At 37.2% G+C, this 15082-nt stretch overlaps 1 protein-coding gene and 1 non-coding gene across 5 annotated transcripts in view; one reads left to right on the forward strand and one right to left on the reverse strand.

The window, feature by feature from the left end:
* The window catches only part of PRORP (protein only RNase P catalytic subunit), a 130360-nt gene that overhangs the window by 42625 nt on the left and 72653 nt on the right, over positions 1-15082 (reverse strand). The gene's annotated exons all lie outside the window — the stretch shown is intronic.
* On the forward strand, positions 8419-8524 carry LOC112581065. Its single transcript, XR_003105503.1, has one exon. It is a non-coding gene; the product is annotated as a U6 spliceosomal RNA (small nuclear RNA).

The following is a 15082-nucleotide window of genomic DNA, read 5'->3' on the forward strand; positions in this document are numbered from 1 at the left end:
AAAAATAATAAATGTTCAAAATTATGTTCCAGCTGGAAATTCTGGTCAAAGACTGAATGAGAAAAGAAGTACAAGGCAAGGGGACGTGACTGAAAAAAAGTCATCTCAAATGAGTTCGTTTCTCCAGCCCTGGCTGAATTTCATCCTAAGGTACCAAGAAAACTTACATATACAAACAATCATGCAACCATTACTGGTTTTCTGTAAAGAAGGGAGGATAAAAGTCTGGAGATAAACAAAGATGATTGTGATTTTCAAAAAGGAAGGGAATATGGATTCTGAACACAACAACACCAGCTCATAAAAGGAGCAAGACCAAGAGGGGGCCACAGAAGTATATGACCAAGATCATGGCACAGGAGGGACGTTACACACGGCCTCCGGGACAGCCTCTAGAGGTGTGCCTGAGCATGCACATCACACGTCACAATGGAGTAGAACACAGATGTCCACTGCCATTACTGTGAGGTATCTCTAACCACATCTCTGTCTTTACACCCTCTAGAGTCAAGCCCCAGGAGAGACTGCCCAACGGGCTAAGCATGGATCCTGTGTGTGTGTCTTAGTTACAGGGCTGGGACCCGGGTGAGGTGACTGAGGAACTTATTAGCCTTGAACACACAATATAAAGGGGCACCAAAAAACTCACTAATCAAGATAAGTAGTATGTTAATGCAGTATTTTTAAAAGTCAAAATTGATGCAAAAATCTATGATGAACAAAATATTAAAATTTAAAGAAAGCCACAAAACAGTGCCATGCTGAAGAACTGATGCTTTTGAACTGTAGTGCTGGAGAAAACTCTTGAGAGTCCCTTTAGACAGCACAGAGATCAAACCAGTTATTCCTGAAGGAAATCAACCCTGAATATTCATTGGAAGGACTGATGCTGACGTTGAAGCTCCAACACTTTGGCCAACTGATGTGAAGAGCCGACTCATTGGAAAAACCCTGATACTGGGAAAGACTGAGGACAAGATAAGGGGGGCAACAGAGGATGAGATGGTTAGACAGCATCATTGACTCAATGGACATGAGTTTGAGTAAACTCTGGGAGACAGTGAAGGACAGGGAAGCCTGGCACGCTGTAGTCCATGGGGTCACAAAGAGTCTGATACAACTTAGCAAATGAACAACAAAGAACAGCAACAACAATGCCAAACTGTATTGGTGCCTGAGGCAAAAGGGAAAATCAATACTACTGATCCTTCTTTCTTTAAATTTTTGTTATTTTCTTCATGGATTTTTTACATTAATTGTAATTCTTAAAAATACTGCACTAAAATAGTCCTTAATTACTGAGGTTTTCTGGCATTCCCTAAAATGCTATAGATGGGATGAGTGACTCATTCTCTTCACCCCAAGCTCACACCTGCCCCTACTTGCTGGGAGCAACAAGAGGAACTGTCAGGTGCCATTTTTTATTTCTCCTGTAGGAGGTGTGGCTCTAAAACAGGAAGTGAGTACGGATGCTCCTTTCTGCCTGGAACACTAATCTAGCCACCTCTTTCCTCTCTCCTTCCTTTTGATCTTTTGGTTTCACTTTAGATATCACTTCTTCACTACTGATTTAGGTGTTCCTTCTCTGTATTAGCATTTAATACAGTTCAGTTCAGTAGTCAGCCATGTACAACTCTGTGCGACCCCATGGTCTATAGCACGCCAGGCTTTCATTTCCATCACCAACTCCCAGAACTTGCTCATACTCATGTCCATTGAGTTGGTGATGCCATCCAACCACCTCATCCTCTGTCATCCCCTTCTCCTCCTGCCTTTAATCTTTCCCAGCATAAGGGTCTTTTCCAAGGAGTCAGTTCTTCACATCAGGTGGCCAAAGTACTGGAGTTTCAGCTTTGGCATTAGTCCTTCCAATGAACACCCAGGACTGATTTCCTGTAGGATTGACTGGTTTGATCCCCCCGCAGTCCAAGGAACTCTCAAGAGTCTTCTCCAACACCACAGTTCGAAAGCATTAATTCTTCAGGGCTCAGCTTTCTTTATAGTCCAACTCTCACGTCCATACATGAGTACTGGAAAAACCAGAGCTTTGACTAGACGGACCTTTGTTGGCAAAGTCACGTCTCTGCTTTTTAATATGTTGTCTAGGTTGGTCACAGCTTTTCTAAGGAGTGAGTGTCTTTTAATTTCATGGCTGCAGTCACCATCTGCAGTGATTTTGGAGCCCCCCCCCCAAATAAAGTCTCTGTTTCCATTATTTCCCCATCTATTTGCCATGAAGTGATGGGACTGGATCCCATGATCTTAGTTTTCTGAATGTTGAATTTTTAGCCAACTTTTCCACTCTCTTCTTTCACTTTCATCAAGAGGCTCTTAGTTCTTTGCTTTCTGCCATAAAGGTGGTATCATATGTGCAGCTGAGGTTATTGATATTTCTCCTGGCAATCTTCATTTCAGCTTGTGCTTCATCCAGTCCGGCATTTCGTATGATATACTCTGCATATAAGTTAAATAAGCAGGGTGACAATATACAGCCTTGACTTACTCCTTTCCCGATTTGGAACAAGTCTGTTGTTCCATGTCCAGTTCTAACTGTTGCTTCTTGACCTGCATACAGATTTCTTAGGAGGCAAGTCAAGTGGTCTGGTATTCCCATCTTTTTATAAGAATTTTCCATAGCTTGTTGTAAGCCACATAGTCAAAGGCTCTGGCGTAGTCAATAAAGTACAAGTAGATATTTTCTGGAACACTCTTGCTTTTTAACACATCAGCGTATCAAAATACTTATCACCAAATACTTATCAATGTTTCACAATTTGTTAGCATGCTGTAAAATGAACCTGGCAGAATGTGGAGTGAGACTGGGAGTGCAGTACTGAATAGTGAGCCTCAGAAAGACATATCCATGGCCTTAATCAGTGAATGAGATCTTATTTGGATAAAATTTCAAGTGTAATCAAGTTAAGGATCCCTGAGATGACATCATTCTGAATTATCCAGGTGAGTCCTGCATCCAGTAACCTTGCAAGACACAGAAGGAAAGAAGTCAGGAGACAGATAAGGCAGTCACATGAAGACAGAGGCAGGGGGAACTCAGACAAGTAGACTTGTAAGATCTTCTAAATCTAAGAATCTTTATTCTAGTCACTTCAATCACTGAATATCAAAATGAATCTGCCACAGGTATACATGTGTTCCCCATCCTGAACCCTCCTCCCTCCCTATACCATCCCTCTGAGTTGTCCCAGTGCACCAGCCCCAAGCATCCAGTATCCTGCATCGAACCTGGACTGGTGACTCGTTTCATACATGATATTATACATGTTTCAATGCCATTCTCCCAAATCTTCCCACCCTCTCCCTCTCCCACAGAGTCCATAAGACTGTTCTATACATCAGTGTCTCTTTTGCTGTCTTGTATACGGGGTTATTGTTACCATCTTTCTAAATTCCATATATACGCGTTAGTATACTGTATTGGTGTTTTTCTTTCTGGCTTACTTCACTCTGTATAATAGGCTCCAGTTTCATCCACCTCATTACAACTGATTCAAATACATTCTTTTTAATGGCTGAGTAATACTCCATTGTGTATATGTACCACAGCTTTCTTATCCATTCATCTGCTGATGGCTTTACTTCTTAACCCTTCTCTCTGTTCTATAAAAGAACTAGCATCCAAACTTGGAAAAAATGGTTTTGGGGACACCAGTCCACTATCTTCTCAGTCTGCTGGATTTCACAACAAAGTTGCTATTCCTGGCCCCAACACCTCGTCTCTTGATTTATTGGCCTGTTTTGTGTGGCAAGCAATAGAGCTTGAATTCAGTAACACCCTGAGCTTGTTCACCAGTTCAGTTTCTAAATTTATTTACTTATTCAAAATATTTAATACTACTGTACCATGTGAGAATGTGTTGGATAGACTATGAGGGTGAAAGATACATTGAGAACTGTAAGGAGTAGAATGACAAGTGTAAAGAAAAGACATGTACATTAATAACTATAACATAAGGTAAAGAGTGCCAAGTGCTACAAGAAAAAAAGAAAATACTTTTCCAAGGAATTCCAAGGAGGAGAGACTAGTTTTAGCTTGAAAGAATAGCATGGTGGAATCAGGGACAATTTTTGAGATATGCCTATGTGCCATCTCAAAGTCAGCTCAATAGAGGATGTGAACAATGGAGTAGTGATGATGGTAATACAACATCTACTCTTAATTGAGCATTTACAATGTGGTCAACAATTAAAAAGCATTGCTTTATTTTTGTTGCTGTTTAGTCATTAAGTCGCACCCGACTCTTTTGTGACCCCCATGGACTGTAGCCCACCAGGCTTCTTTGTCCATCAGATTTCCCAGGCAAGTATACTGGAGTGGGTTGCCATTTCCTTCTCCACGAGATCTTCCTGACCCAGGGATCAAAACAATGTCTCCTGCATTGCAGGCTGATTCTTTACCACTGAGCCACCAGGGAAGCCCATTCTTTTGTTTAATTCTCATTAAAATCCAGTGAGTAGGCAGTCATTAAAAAGAATGAAATAAGACCATTTGCAGCAACATGGATGGACCTAGAGAGTGTCATACTAAGTGAAGTAAGTCAGACAGAGAAGAAATATCATATGACATCCCTTAAATGTGGAACCGAAAAAGAAATGATACAAATGAACTGACTTACAAACAGAAAGAGACTCACAGACTTAGAAAAGAATTCATGGTTGCCAGGCGGGGAGGGATAGTTAAGGACTTTGGAAAGGTTATATACACACTACTATATTTAAAATGGACACGCAAAAACTGATTGTATAGCACATGGAATTCTGCTCAATGTTAATGTGCCAACCTAGATGGGAGAGAGGATTTGGGGCAGAATGGATACATGTATGGCTGAGTCCCTTCACTGTTCACCTCAAACTACCACTACACTTTTAATCGGCTTTACCCCAATACAAAATGCTTTTGGTGCTAAAAAAAATTAAATTAAAAAAACCCCAATGAGTAGGTATTTATACTCCTTTTATAGATGAAGTTATCAGAGAGATGTAAGGTCACTCAATTAATAAATGATCGCTCATGGGTCAAGTACATAATGCCAAAATGTATGCCATGGCTAATATAAGGGATGCTTCTGATAGAGCATCAAGTTATAGATCTAATGGGCAGAAAGGAAGAATTTTATTTGGTTCTAGTTGGGGAATAGGTAAGAAAAGGTAGTGAAGAAAATACAGCTGAGATAGGAATTTACATTTTGGAACTAGAATAGTTGGTTTGCTTTGTCAATTACAGGATTCTTAACTGAGGGATAGTCTTGCCCCATGATATCTGGCAATGTCTAGAGACACTGGTATTCACAACTGAGAAAGGTGGGGAGGGAATGCTACTGGCATTTAACTGGGGAGAGGCCAGGGATCCTGATAAACATCCTACAATGAATAACAACCCCACAACAAAGAATTATCTGGCCTAAAATGTCAGTAGTACCAACGTTCGTTGTTAAGGTAGAACAAGGAATGATATACTTTAGAAAGTGAGTCAGAATGAAGGTGAAAGGTCAACACATGATGGACCTAGAAATTATCATACTAAGTAAAGTAAGTCAGACAAAAAAAAGACAAGTGTCACATGATATCACTTATATGTGGAATCTAAAATATAATACAAATGAACTTGCAAAACAGAAACAGACTCACAGACATAGAAAACAAACATATGGTTACCAAAGGGTAAAGAGGGGTGAGGGATAAATTAGGAATTTGGGATTAACAGATACACATTACTATATATAAAATACACAACCAACAAGTACCTAATATACAGAACAGGGAATGATATTCAGTATCTTGTAATAATCTGTAATGGAAAATAACATGAAAAAGAATATACACATACATATAAATGAATCACTTTGGTATATACCTGAAACATAAATCAACTATAAGTCAATTAAAAATTAATTTTTTAAAAAAAGAATGAAGATGAAAGGGGTAGTGGGTTAATTCAACACACAAAAAAAGAAGAAACTCTGTAGCTCAAAGCTGGCCAATTAGAATGAGAAGCAAAAGGAAAGAACAAGAGAAATAGAGAAAAAAGAGAGAATGAGAGAGAAAGAAAAGGCTGTAGTGGCAGGGGGTGGGTAGAGAGAAGAATACTCTTCTTTTTACAGTTTCTGATGCATGGAAAGAAGTAAGAACAGAGTGCATAGGAAAAGAAAGCCAAATGAAAGTCTTTTTTTTCAGAATTAAAAGTAGAAATAGGAGAATCAAGAATATACTCTTCCTAAAGGAGGCTAGATGTAAGAGCTTGAAGTTACACTGTTGTGCTGAATGAACAATGACAGGAATGTGCAGAGAATACTCTTTTATCATAGCAAATATTACAAATAATAGCAAGATATTTTGGTGAGGTTTGTGGGAAAACAAAAATAACACAAAAAACCCAAGGGATTAAAATAGATTGATGTATTATAAATTATTAAAAAAAATTTTTTTAATACTAACAAAACATGTCTATTACATATATTTTAAGAATAAGTGAGTTTAAAAATATAATAATCTAACTTTAAATTGTTTAACCTGGCTTTCTGGAACAAGGTGGCCAAGGTTCACCTGCTTTACTAAGAATAAATTCAGAAAGAAGCAAGATTTTCTAAATTAAAAAAAAAAATACTAAGGAAAAGAAAATGACCTGACTTCTTAAAAAACTTAAAATTTCTATATACCAAAGTTCATGAAAAAAAGTGAAGTGTTAGTTGCTTGGTCATGTCCAACTCTTTGCAACCCCATGGACTGTAGCCCACCAGGCTCTTCTGTCCATGGAATTCTCTGGGCAAGAAGACTGGAGTGGGTAGCCATTCCCTTCTCCAGGGGATCTTCCTGACCCAGGGTTTGAACACCTCTCCTGCATTGCAGGTGGATTCTTATTATCTGAGCCACCAGGTAAGCCCTAAGCAATATGAAAAGCCAAAACCAAAATAAACTCTCTACTCCTTCTCCCATTCTCTCTAGATATAGATATGGGAAAAATTGAATGATACAAAAAAAAAATCAGAAATACACCAAAATGTTAATACTGAGTGGTAAGACTGTGTATTTTTTATTTTTTCTTAGAAATTTTATTTGCCAGATTTTCTAAATCAACATATTAAAAAAAGCTTTAAAAAGTATCAATAACATCAAGAATTAGTTTACATCACCTCAACTAAACAACTAAATAAATTTAAGGAATCAGTATTTCTCAAAAGCGGAAAATCTAAAGACAGGAAATTAAGCTGCGATTGCACCTCTCTTCAGCTCCTCTCAAGAAAATGCTAGAGCACTCAGAAAAACCACAGCACCCTCTTTTGGAAGAAATGCACTGCTGTTCATGGGGAGCCTGATGGAATCCTTAAGTTTTTTAGAGCTGAGAGTCTTTAAAGATTATTAAGCCTGGTCTTCTCGTTTTATAAACAAGGAAACTGGGGTTCAAAAAAAAGAGATTACCCAAGATCACAAAGGGAGGTAGCAGCAGAGTTGGGAACAGAGCCCCACATCAGATCTTAACCAGAGTTTATTTTTCCTGATCTTTCCATTTTTTAGTCAATAAATTTTTTTAAAGACAAAAAATAATAACTCTTCCAATCTTTAGTAAGTATGAAGGCCTATACTCATTAGGCAATCTAGGCACCCAGCCATTTAAAAGTATTGTTTTAGAAAGACATGTCCATTCTTGCCTACTGCTTGACACAAATCTGAATAAGAATTTATAAAACTTCACAACTTCTGCATTTGTCTACTGATAATAGACATTTGTCTATTGATAATACCTTCTTCTTCTAAAACAGTACATAACTCTTTCCCAAAATATAAAATACTATAGGTGTTGCTATTTTGGCTTTTCCCAAAATAATATAGGTATTGTTATTTTGGCTTTTATCATTTTCCTACTTCTAGATTTGAACAGTACCCTGCTTCCCTGACAGACAGTATTCTTTAAAATACCCTGTTTTTCTCATCATCGAAAAATGATTGACAAAAGAAACAAATGAATATTTTGATAAGTGAAAAGGATAAGGTGTAGCTTTTATCATGAACAGCACTGTCATTAAAGTATACAGAGCAGATGTCCTGGAGATATTTTCTCTTGGCTGATAGTTATCTACTGAAGAATCTATAAAGATAATCACTCATTCTTTTGACAATATTTACTGAGCAGTCATTATGTGCAAGGCATGGTTTTAAGTGCTTGGAATACAGCAGTGAACAAAAGGGGTAAGGCCCTTATTCTCATGGAACTTACATTCTTGGTAGGTGGGAAACTGTTAGGAAACAAAAACAAGTAAATGAATAAGGTGATTGCAAAGCATGAATAAAATGATTATCTAAGAAAAACATTAAAAAATAATCTTTTCAGTGTTATACACCCACTCAAAATGCTCATCAGTTTCATGGTGGCATCTGAGCCAGTCCTATTAAGATGTAATGTGAGTGCTCGCTTTGGCAGTACACATACTAAAATTGAAATGACACAGACAAGATTTGCATGGCCCCTGTGCAATGATGACACACACATTCATAAGTGTTCCATTTTTTTTACCAAAAAAATAAAAAGATGTAATGTGATGTGGTCATGAAGGCTACAGTGTGTGACTTGCTCTGCTCAAGAAAACGAGGAGAGGAACTGTTTTGCTCTTTTTATCAGAAACTCAATAGGCATGTCTTAGTCTTCCAGGGATTTAAATCAATCTATTTATCCAATACCTGAATTAGGCAACATTTAAGGTATTTCTAGTCACATATGTAGATTTTTCAAGACAATTAATACTTATTAACATGAGCCTCTTCCTCCAAAATTGTGTCACTGTCAGAATTACTAGTTATTTTTGCTACTCCTGCCAAATTCCCAATCTAAGTTTTTGCTTATGTGCTGGTCAACACATAACTAGAAGCTAAAAGTTAAAAATAAAAATCATCCAGATGTATCTGAAATCAGATAAATTTTGTATGACCTGTGTGTGGCTTCTCCTCACCCACTTTCTGGATAAAATACACTAACTGAAATCAGAGAATGAGATGAAGCATCTTCATGATCCAAAATTAAAAACATTCTGTGAGTGGTGAAAGAAAGCATATAGCTGTCTTCTGACAAATAATTAAGAGACCCTTTACTCTTCATAAATAGGAACATCTTTCCAGTTACTCAGACAAAAGTCTTTCTTCCAGCCAATGAAGTAAAAACTTCAATTTATAACAACTAGTCAATTTCTTCATTTGTGCATGTGTATGTGTGCATGCATACATACAGGTGCACATACACAATTTTACAACTTTTAATTAATACTGAAATCAGGATATAGAACAATTCCACCATAGATCAGTTTTTAATTTTTATAACTAGACTCATTAATATTTTAATACTAGCATGTAGTTTTAATTTTTACAAGTGAAATTTAAAGATCTTACCTGTTCTAGAAAGAGTGTTCTAGCAAAAAATGAGAGAAGACAAACTGGTAAACCCTGAAATTAGAAGAAGGGCAGCAGAAAAGTAATAAAATACATTCGCTATTGGTATAGGGAATGTAACTCAACTCTGAGTGTAGATGAGAAGTGATTGAAAGAAAAAAAATGGGAAGTTTCTGACAAGGAAATGAAGAATAAAAATGGCCTCAACGTGAAAGGGTATAATTAGGGTTTGCTGTGATGAATATCACTACTTCTTTCACATTCATTAGGAAATTTGACTGCTCTGTCAGCACTTTCAGACACTGGAAATTTAGGAGGAGGAATGATATAGCCATTAAGTTTGAAGGTCTAGAACTATACTGTTCAATATATTGGCTACAAGTTACTACTGAGCACTTGAAATAGAACTAATCAGAATTGAGATGTACTGGATTTCCATGAAAATTACTATATAAATAGAATATAAAATATTTCATTAGTAATTACTAAAGTATTTTTATTTTATTTTATTTTATTTTTATTTATTTATTTTTTAAACTTTACAAAATTGTATTAGTTTTGTTACATGTTGAAATGACATTTTGGATTACGATGGGTTAAAAAAAAAAACTAAAGTTATTTTACTTAACAGGTGAACTTTTTACTTTTAACATATTTAATGTGGCTACTAGAAGATTTTAAATAACATTATATTTCTATTGGATAGTGCTGATTAGAATGTCCCTCTAGAATGTCACTGGTCTGTTCTGTGAAAACCACTTCATACAGGCCAACAGCACTGTAGGAAAAGGCTTGTGATATGGGTAAAGCCTTGAATGAGTCAGGCAGAAGTGGTCATGCCTACACACTAGAGTTCAGTCAGTTTTGGCAGAAATGAAAATACTGATCAAGAGAGAATAGGTATAAATATAGATATCTGTAATCTATTTTGAAATGCATAAAAAGTCCACATGAACTTATAAATGGACAAAAGACAGAACAACAGACACCTAAAGAAGAAAGTATAGTAAAATGGTAATAGTAGAATCAAAGAGTTGAGTATGTAGATATCCACTATAAAATTCTTTAAACTTTGATGTATTTTTAAAATTTTCATAATAAAATGTTAAAAAAAACCCCAACTAACAGGAAGGTTGCAGTTGTATGGAACAGTAGAATAAGGATAGAGTTGGGGGGTTAGGAGCCCATTGACAGATACTCTCACTGTTAAAATGTTGTATACTTTGCATTTCTTTCTTGGTGGAGAACAATGATGTCCTTGGTGGAGGACAAAGATCTATTTATGTATTTATGGTAATACCGAAGGAGATACTTTTTTCTGATGACTATAGTTCTTAACTCTTAAAATCTGATTTCTGTTTTCAGGAAGTAAGGCTTTTGGTAAAGTATAAGGGCTTTTATATAATGCTCAAGAACTTTTTTTTTGAGAGTAGAGGGTTGAAGGGCCTAGACAAAAACATTTCAGCCTTTATCTCATGTGTTGATTGATGTAACATGCCCCAAAGGTGCTAGGTGTCCTTAGGTAAATAGTCTGGCAGTATATTCTTGCTTAGCATATTAGGCCCTTATCCCTAAAGAAAAATAATCACCATAAGAGGCCTCCATGTGATATTAATAATCCTAATACCAGGAAACTTTGGGGTTAAAAATCAACACACTAAATGCAATACATTCATGTGTTAGAATTTGAGCACTGCTAAATGGCAAACAAATGGCAAATACATAATCTCTAGAGGGGAAAAATCTTCTGATCAACCCTCTCAGTGAACAATGGCACACTGGTAAGTAATTCATATAAATTATGTACCTTAAAATGGATAGGGAATGGACCTTGAGAAATAATCCAGTTTAGTTCCATGGTCTCAGGAACACAAAAAACTTAGGACTCTCACTTTCAAAAGGAGAGGACTGAGGCCCAAAGAAGCTCCACTGTCTTACTTACAGTCATCCAGTCAATAAATGGTGGGGGAAGGGGTACAGTTTTCCTGCCATCTGATAGATGATGGTGCTGCTAGTCTACACACTTATGATAAAGAAGAGAGGGATTTCAAGTTAGGGGTAAACACTTAGGAATGATCTTTACAATGAGCTACAAAGGTTCAAACTTGATGCTGATTGGTGGGGATATAAAGTTGCATTAAAAAACTATGGGCCCGAACAGTGTGGACCTGGCCAGTACCTGTCAGAGGTCCAAATCAGTCAACAGTGAGCTACTGACAGACTCTGAGGTTACATGTTGACACTATCTTACTCCTAACTTTAAAGCATGGCCCTGTTCTCACTAGGGAGGGAAGGAAGCAGAACACTAGTATCCTCCGTCCCACTTAAGAGAATTCACTAGCAGCATTCCCTCCTTCCTCCTCCATCTATGACCTCAAGGCTTCAGGGAAATGAAAAGCACTTGTTATTCACCAGAAACCCTGGAGAACCAAAAGGTACATTGTCCCCAATAAGCACCATTATCAAAGTGATGTAAGATGGCTTCCAGAGTGTTTTGCACAAGCCTCAAAACACTTGAGTCAAACATCCATCCATTCAACAGTTTTCGCATACTCACCACAGGCCAGACGCTGTGTTGGACATTGAGATTGCTAAATGAAGAACAGTCCCTTCTATTAAAAAACTTAGACAATTCAATCACATGACTGGTGCTATGACAGGGGTGAAAGCAGGCTGCTTGGAGAGCACACAGATGAAGACAACATAGTGGGAGAAAGAGGACCTCCTGGGCGGTGGGGCAGATAGAGAGATGGGGGAACTTCCGAGAGAGAGAGTTCCGAAGCTGAGCTATGAAGAGCGAGAAGAACCACACTAAAGAGGCTGTGTGTACAAGGACACACAACCACGGTGATAGTAAGTTTGAACTCTTTGGCAGAGTATTTTCTGTTTTTAAGATCATGTCAACAGCTAATTAAAATAAATGAACAGACACTGTTGATGGCTTTCCTTTCAATCCTGAAGCTGTTTTCCTCTGTTAAAAGAGCAGAGGTATTGGCAAGGTCCATAGAGAGAGAATGTAACAGAGTCATTAAGATAAGCCTCTGGCATTAGACAGCCTAGGTCTGCAGCTCAAATCTGACATTTACTGGTTGTAAATTTATCACAGGCAAGTTTCTTGAATTCTCTAACCCTCAGTTTCTCCATCTGCAAGGTGAAAATAATAAGACTCTCATGAGGATTAAATGAGATAATGTATGTACGGTCATCAAGAGTAGTTCCTGGCATGTGTGAAATTCTTAATAAGTGTTAGCTAAAACTAAGAAAAACAATATTAACAACATTATAAATAAACTGGAAACACCATAAATGTTTATTACTTCTGAGTAACTGGACAGAAAGAGTAGTTTGAACAATTAGGAAAATCTAAGAAATGTTACTTGCAGTTTCTGTGCAGAGTTATTGGTACAATTAACATGCTGATCGTATTCTGTCTGTAGACATTTATCTTTTTCTCTTATTTCCCCTAAGAGACTACAAAATCCTTCAGGAAAGAGACTATGCCACTTTCACCTTTGTACTTTGGATACACTCTGTACAGGGCCTTAAAACAAGGAAGCTTTGATGAATAATTGAAGAATAAAATGATTACAACATTCTGATTAATATAATTGGAATAAGTGGAGACAGACTAAATGATAAATGAGTTTGGTATCACTACTCCATGCTTTAAAAAATATACTGAAGTCATAAAGTGATTAGAATGTGATTTATTAAAGAAAAAACAGTATTCTTAAGAAGTTATTTGGTGACTAAGAAGGCAGGAGTCTTAACATATGCCTTTAGTGTGAGCACAGAATTCAACATTAGATCTTGTGGTCTATTGACCCATTTCTTTTTCAGTAGAAAACATTTTTTTTTCTCCTTTCTTTCACAAATCTCCCAACATTACTTTCCAGTAACATGATCATGTGGCATGAGCATCACCTTTAACAAAGGTTTAGGGTAGAAGAAAAAAAATTAAAAAGCACAAATGTAAGCAAGCAAAATGCTAAAATGTAAGTTGTTTCTCTGCAGGAAGTTTTTTGTGGTTGCCAGATTAAAGGAGATAACAGATACTATTTATGAACTACAAAGCTCAAGATTTAGTGGTTCAGAACTTAATGAACCAATTCAATTAAAAAAAAAAACTTTAGGATGTTCTAACTTTATTTTCAAGGTAAAATTTTCTTTTAACCTCAATATAAAATGAATTCTATCAAAAGAACATCTTTACACTAAAATCTATGTTATTTAATGACAAGAATCAAGCAAAAGTGAATAAAATGTAAATCTACATTAATATATAATTTCTTTGCTCTTGTAGACTAATCTTAAGAAAGTACAAAGAGCATTTCACTATTTAAAATTACTCTTAATTTACTCTAAAAAGAATTCAGGATTAAAATGCACTAAGGAAAAAAAAGAAACAATTTTCAGTATCTGTTACAGCTTCTTGTGTAACAAGTGAACACTAACTGACGCCTTAGAAAGTTCAAAAGATGGTTATGTTTTAGGGTAGTATTTCTCCAAGTATATTTTGAAGGACTGCTGCTGCTAAGTCGCTTCAGTCGTGTCCGACTCTGTGCAACCCCATAGACGGCAGCCCATCAGGCTCCACCGTCCCTGGGATTCTCCAGGCAAGAACACTGGAGCGGGTTGCCATTTCCTTCTCCAATGCATGAAAGTGAAGTCGCTCAGTCGTGTCCAACTCTTAGCGACCCCATGGACTGGAGCCTACCAGGCTCCTCCATCCATGGGATTTTCCAGGCAAGAGTACTGGAGTGGGGTGCCATTGCCTTCTCCGTCTGAAGGACTAGTATGTCCTTCAAAATGCTCTGTGAATAAAAGTTCCATAGTCAAATAATAGATCCTCTTTCGGAAAATATCTGCTGCATACACTGTATTCTCCTTCCCTCCATACCTCTTGTTTTGGCTAATTCCTCCATCTGTGAGTTGGACCTATTGCTTTCTACCCTCTCAGATACTCTGCACTCCCATTCACTCCTTTTCTCTTATACAGTCGGCTTCAACCCTTCATCTGGATCCTCTCCTACCTGACCACACACCTCATTCCCCCTTCAGATACCACCCTATTCCTATACTCCTTGCCCTACTGTCCTGCCTCAATTTCCTTTACTCTTTGTAAAATAAGAAATTATATATTGTTTTCTGCCTTTGGTTCCTGTCACAGAGCTCCAAAAACTCTTATAATTTCCTAAGTGATAAAGGTACTAAGGTCATCTTTTGTTCTAATACTTGGACTTTGATCCCAGCTCCTGAAACAGAGCTTCTAAATCCCTTGGAATTTCCAGGGTGTTAGACGCATCTTTTATTCTCATGAGGTAGGCTCCTAGAGTGCTTCAGGATGGGGGCTGGTCACCAGAAAGACCAAGCCGTGTTTAGAAGCTTGAGATTTTCAGCCCCAGCCCACTTCTATCCTCTAGGAGGGCAAGAGGAGCCAGAAATTGATTCTATGATGATGGATCATGCCTGTGTGATGAAGCCTGCACAAAAATCCTAAAAGGATGGGGTTTAAGAAAATGTTTGAGCTGGTGAACACATCCAGGTGCAGGGAGGGTGCTGTATTTAAAATGTATCAAACAAATGTTATAGTAAAACAAACTTCTTTGGTTTTGAGTTATATAAATGTTTGGTTGTTCTGTGCTGTACTGACATAAAAATAAGAACACATGGAGAGGACAAAAGGGCA

The sequence above is a fragment of the Bubalus bubalis genome, chromosome 20 (genome assembly GCF_019923935.1).
Source record: "Bubalus bubalis isolate 160015118507 breed Murrah chromosome 20, NDDB_SH_1, whole genome shotgun sequence".
Taxonomy (NCBI): Eukaryota; Metazoa; Chordata; class Mammalia; order Artiodactyla; family Bovidae; genus Bubalus; species Bubalus bubalis.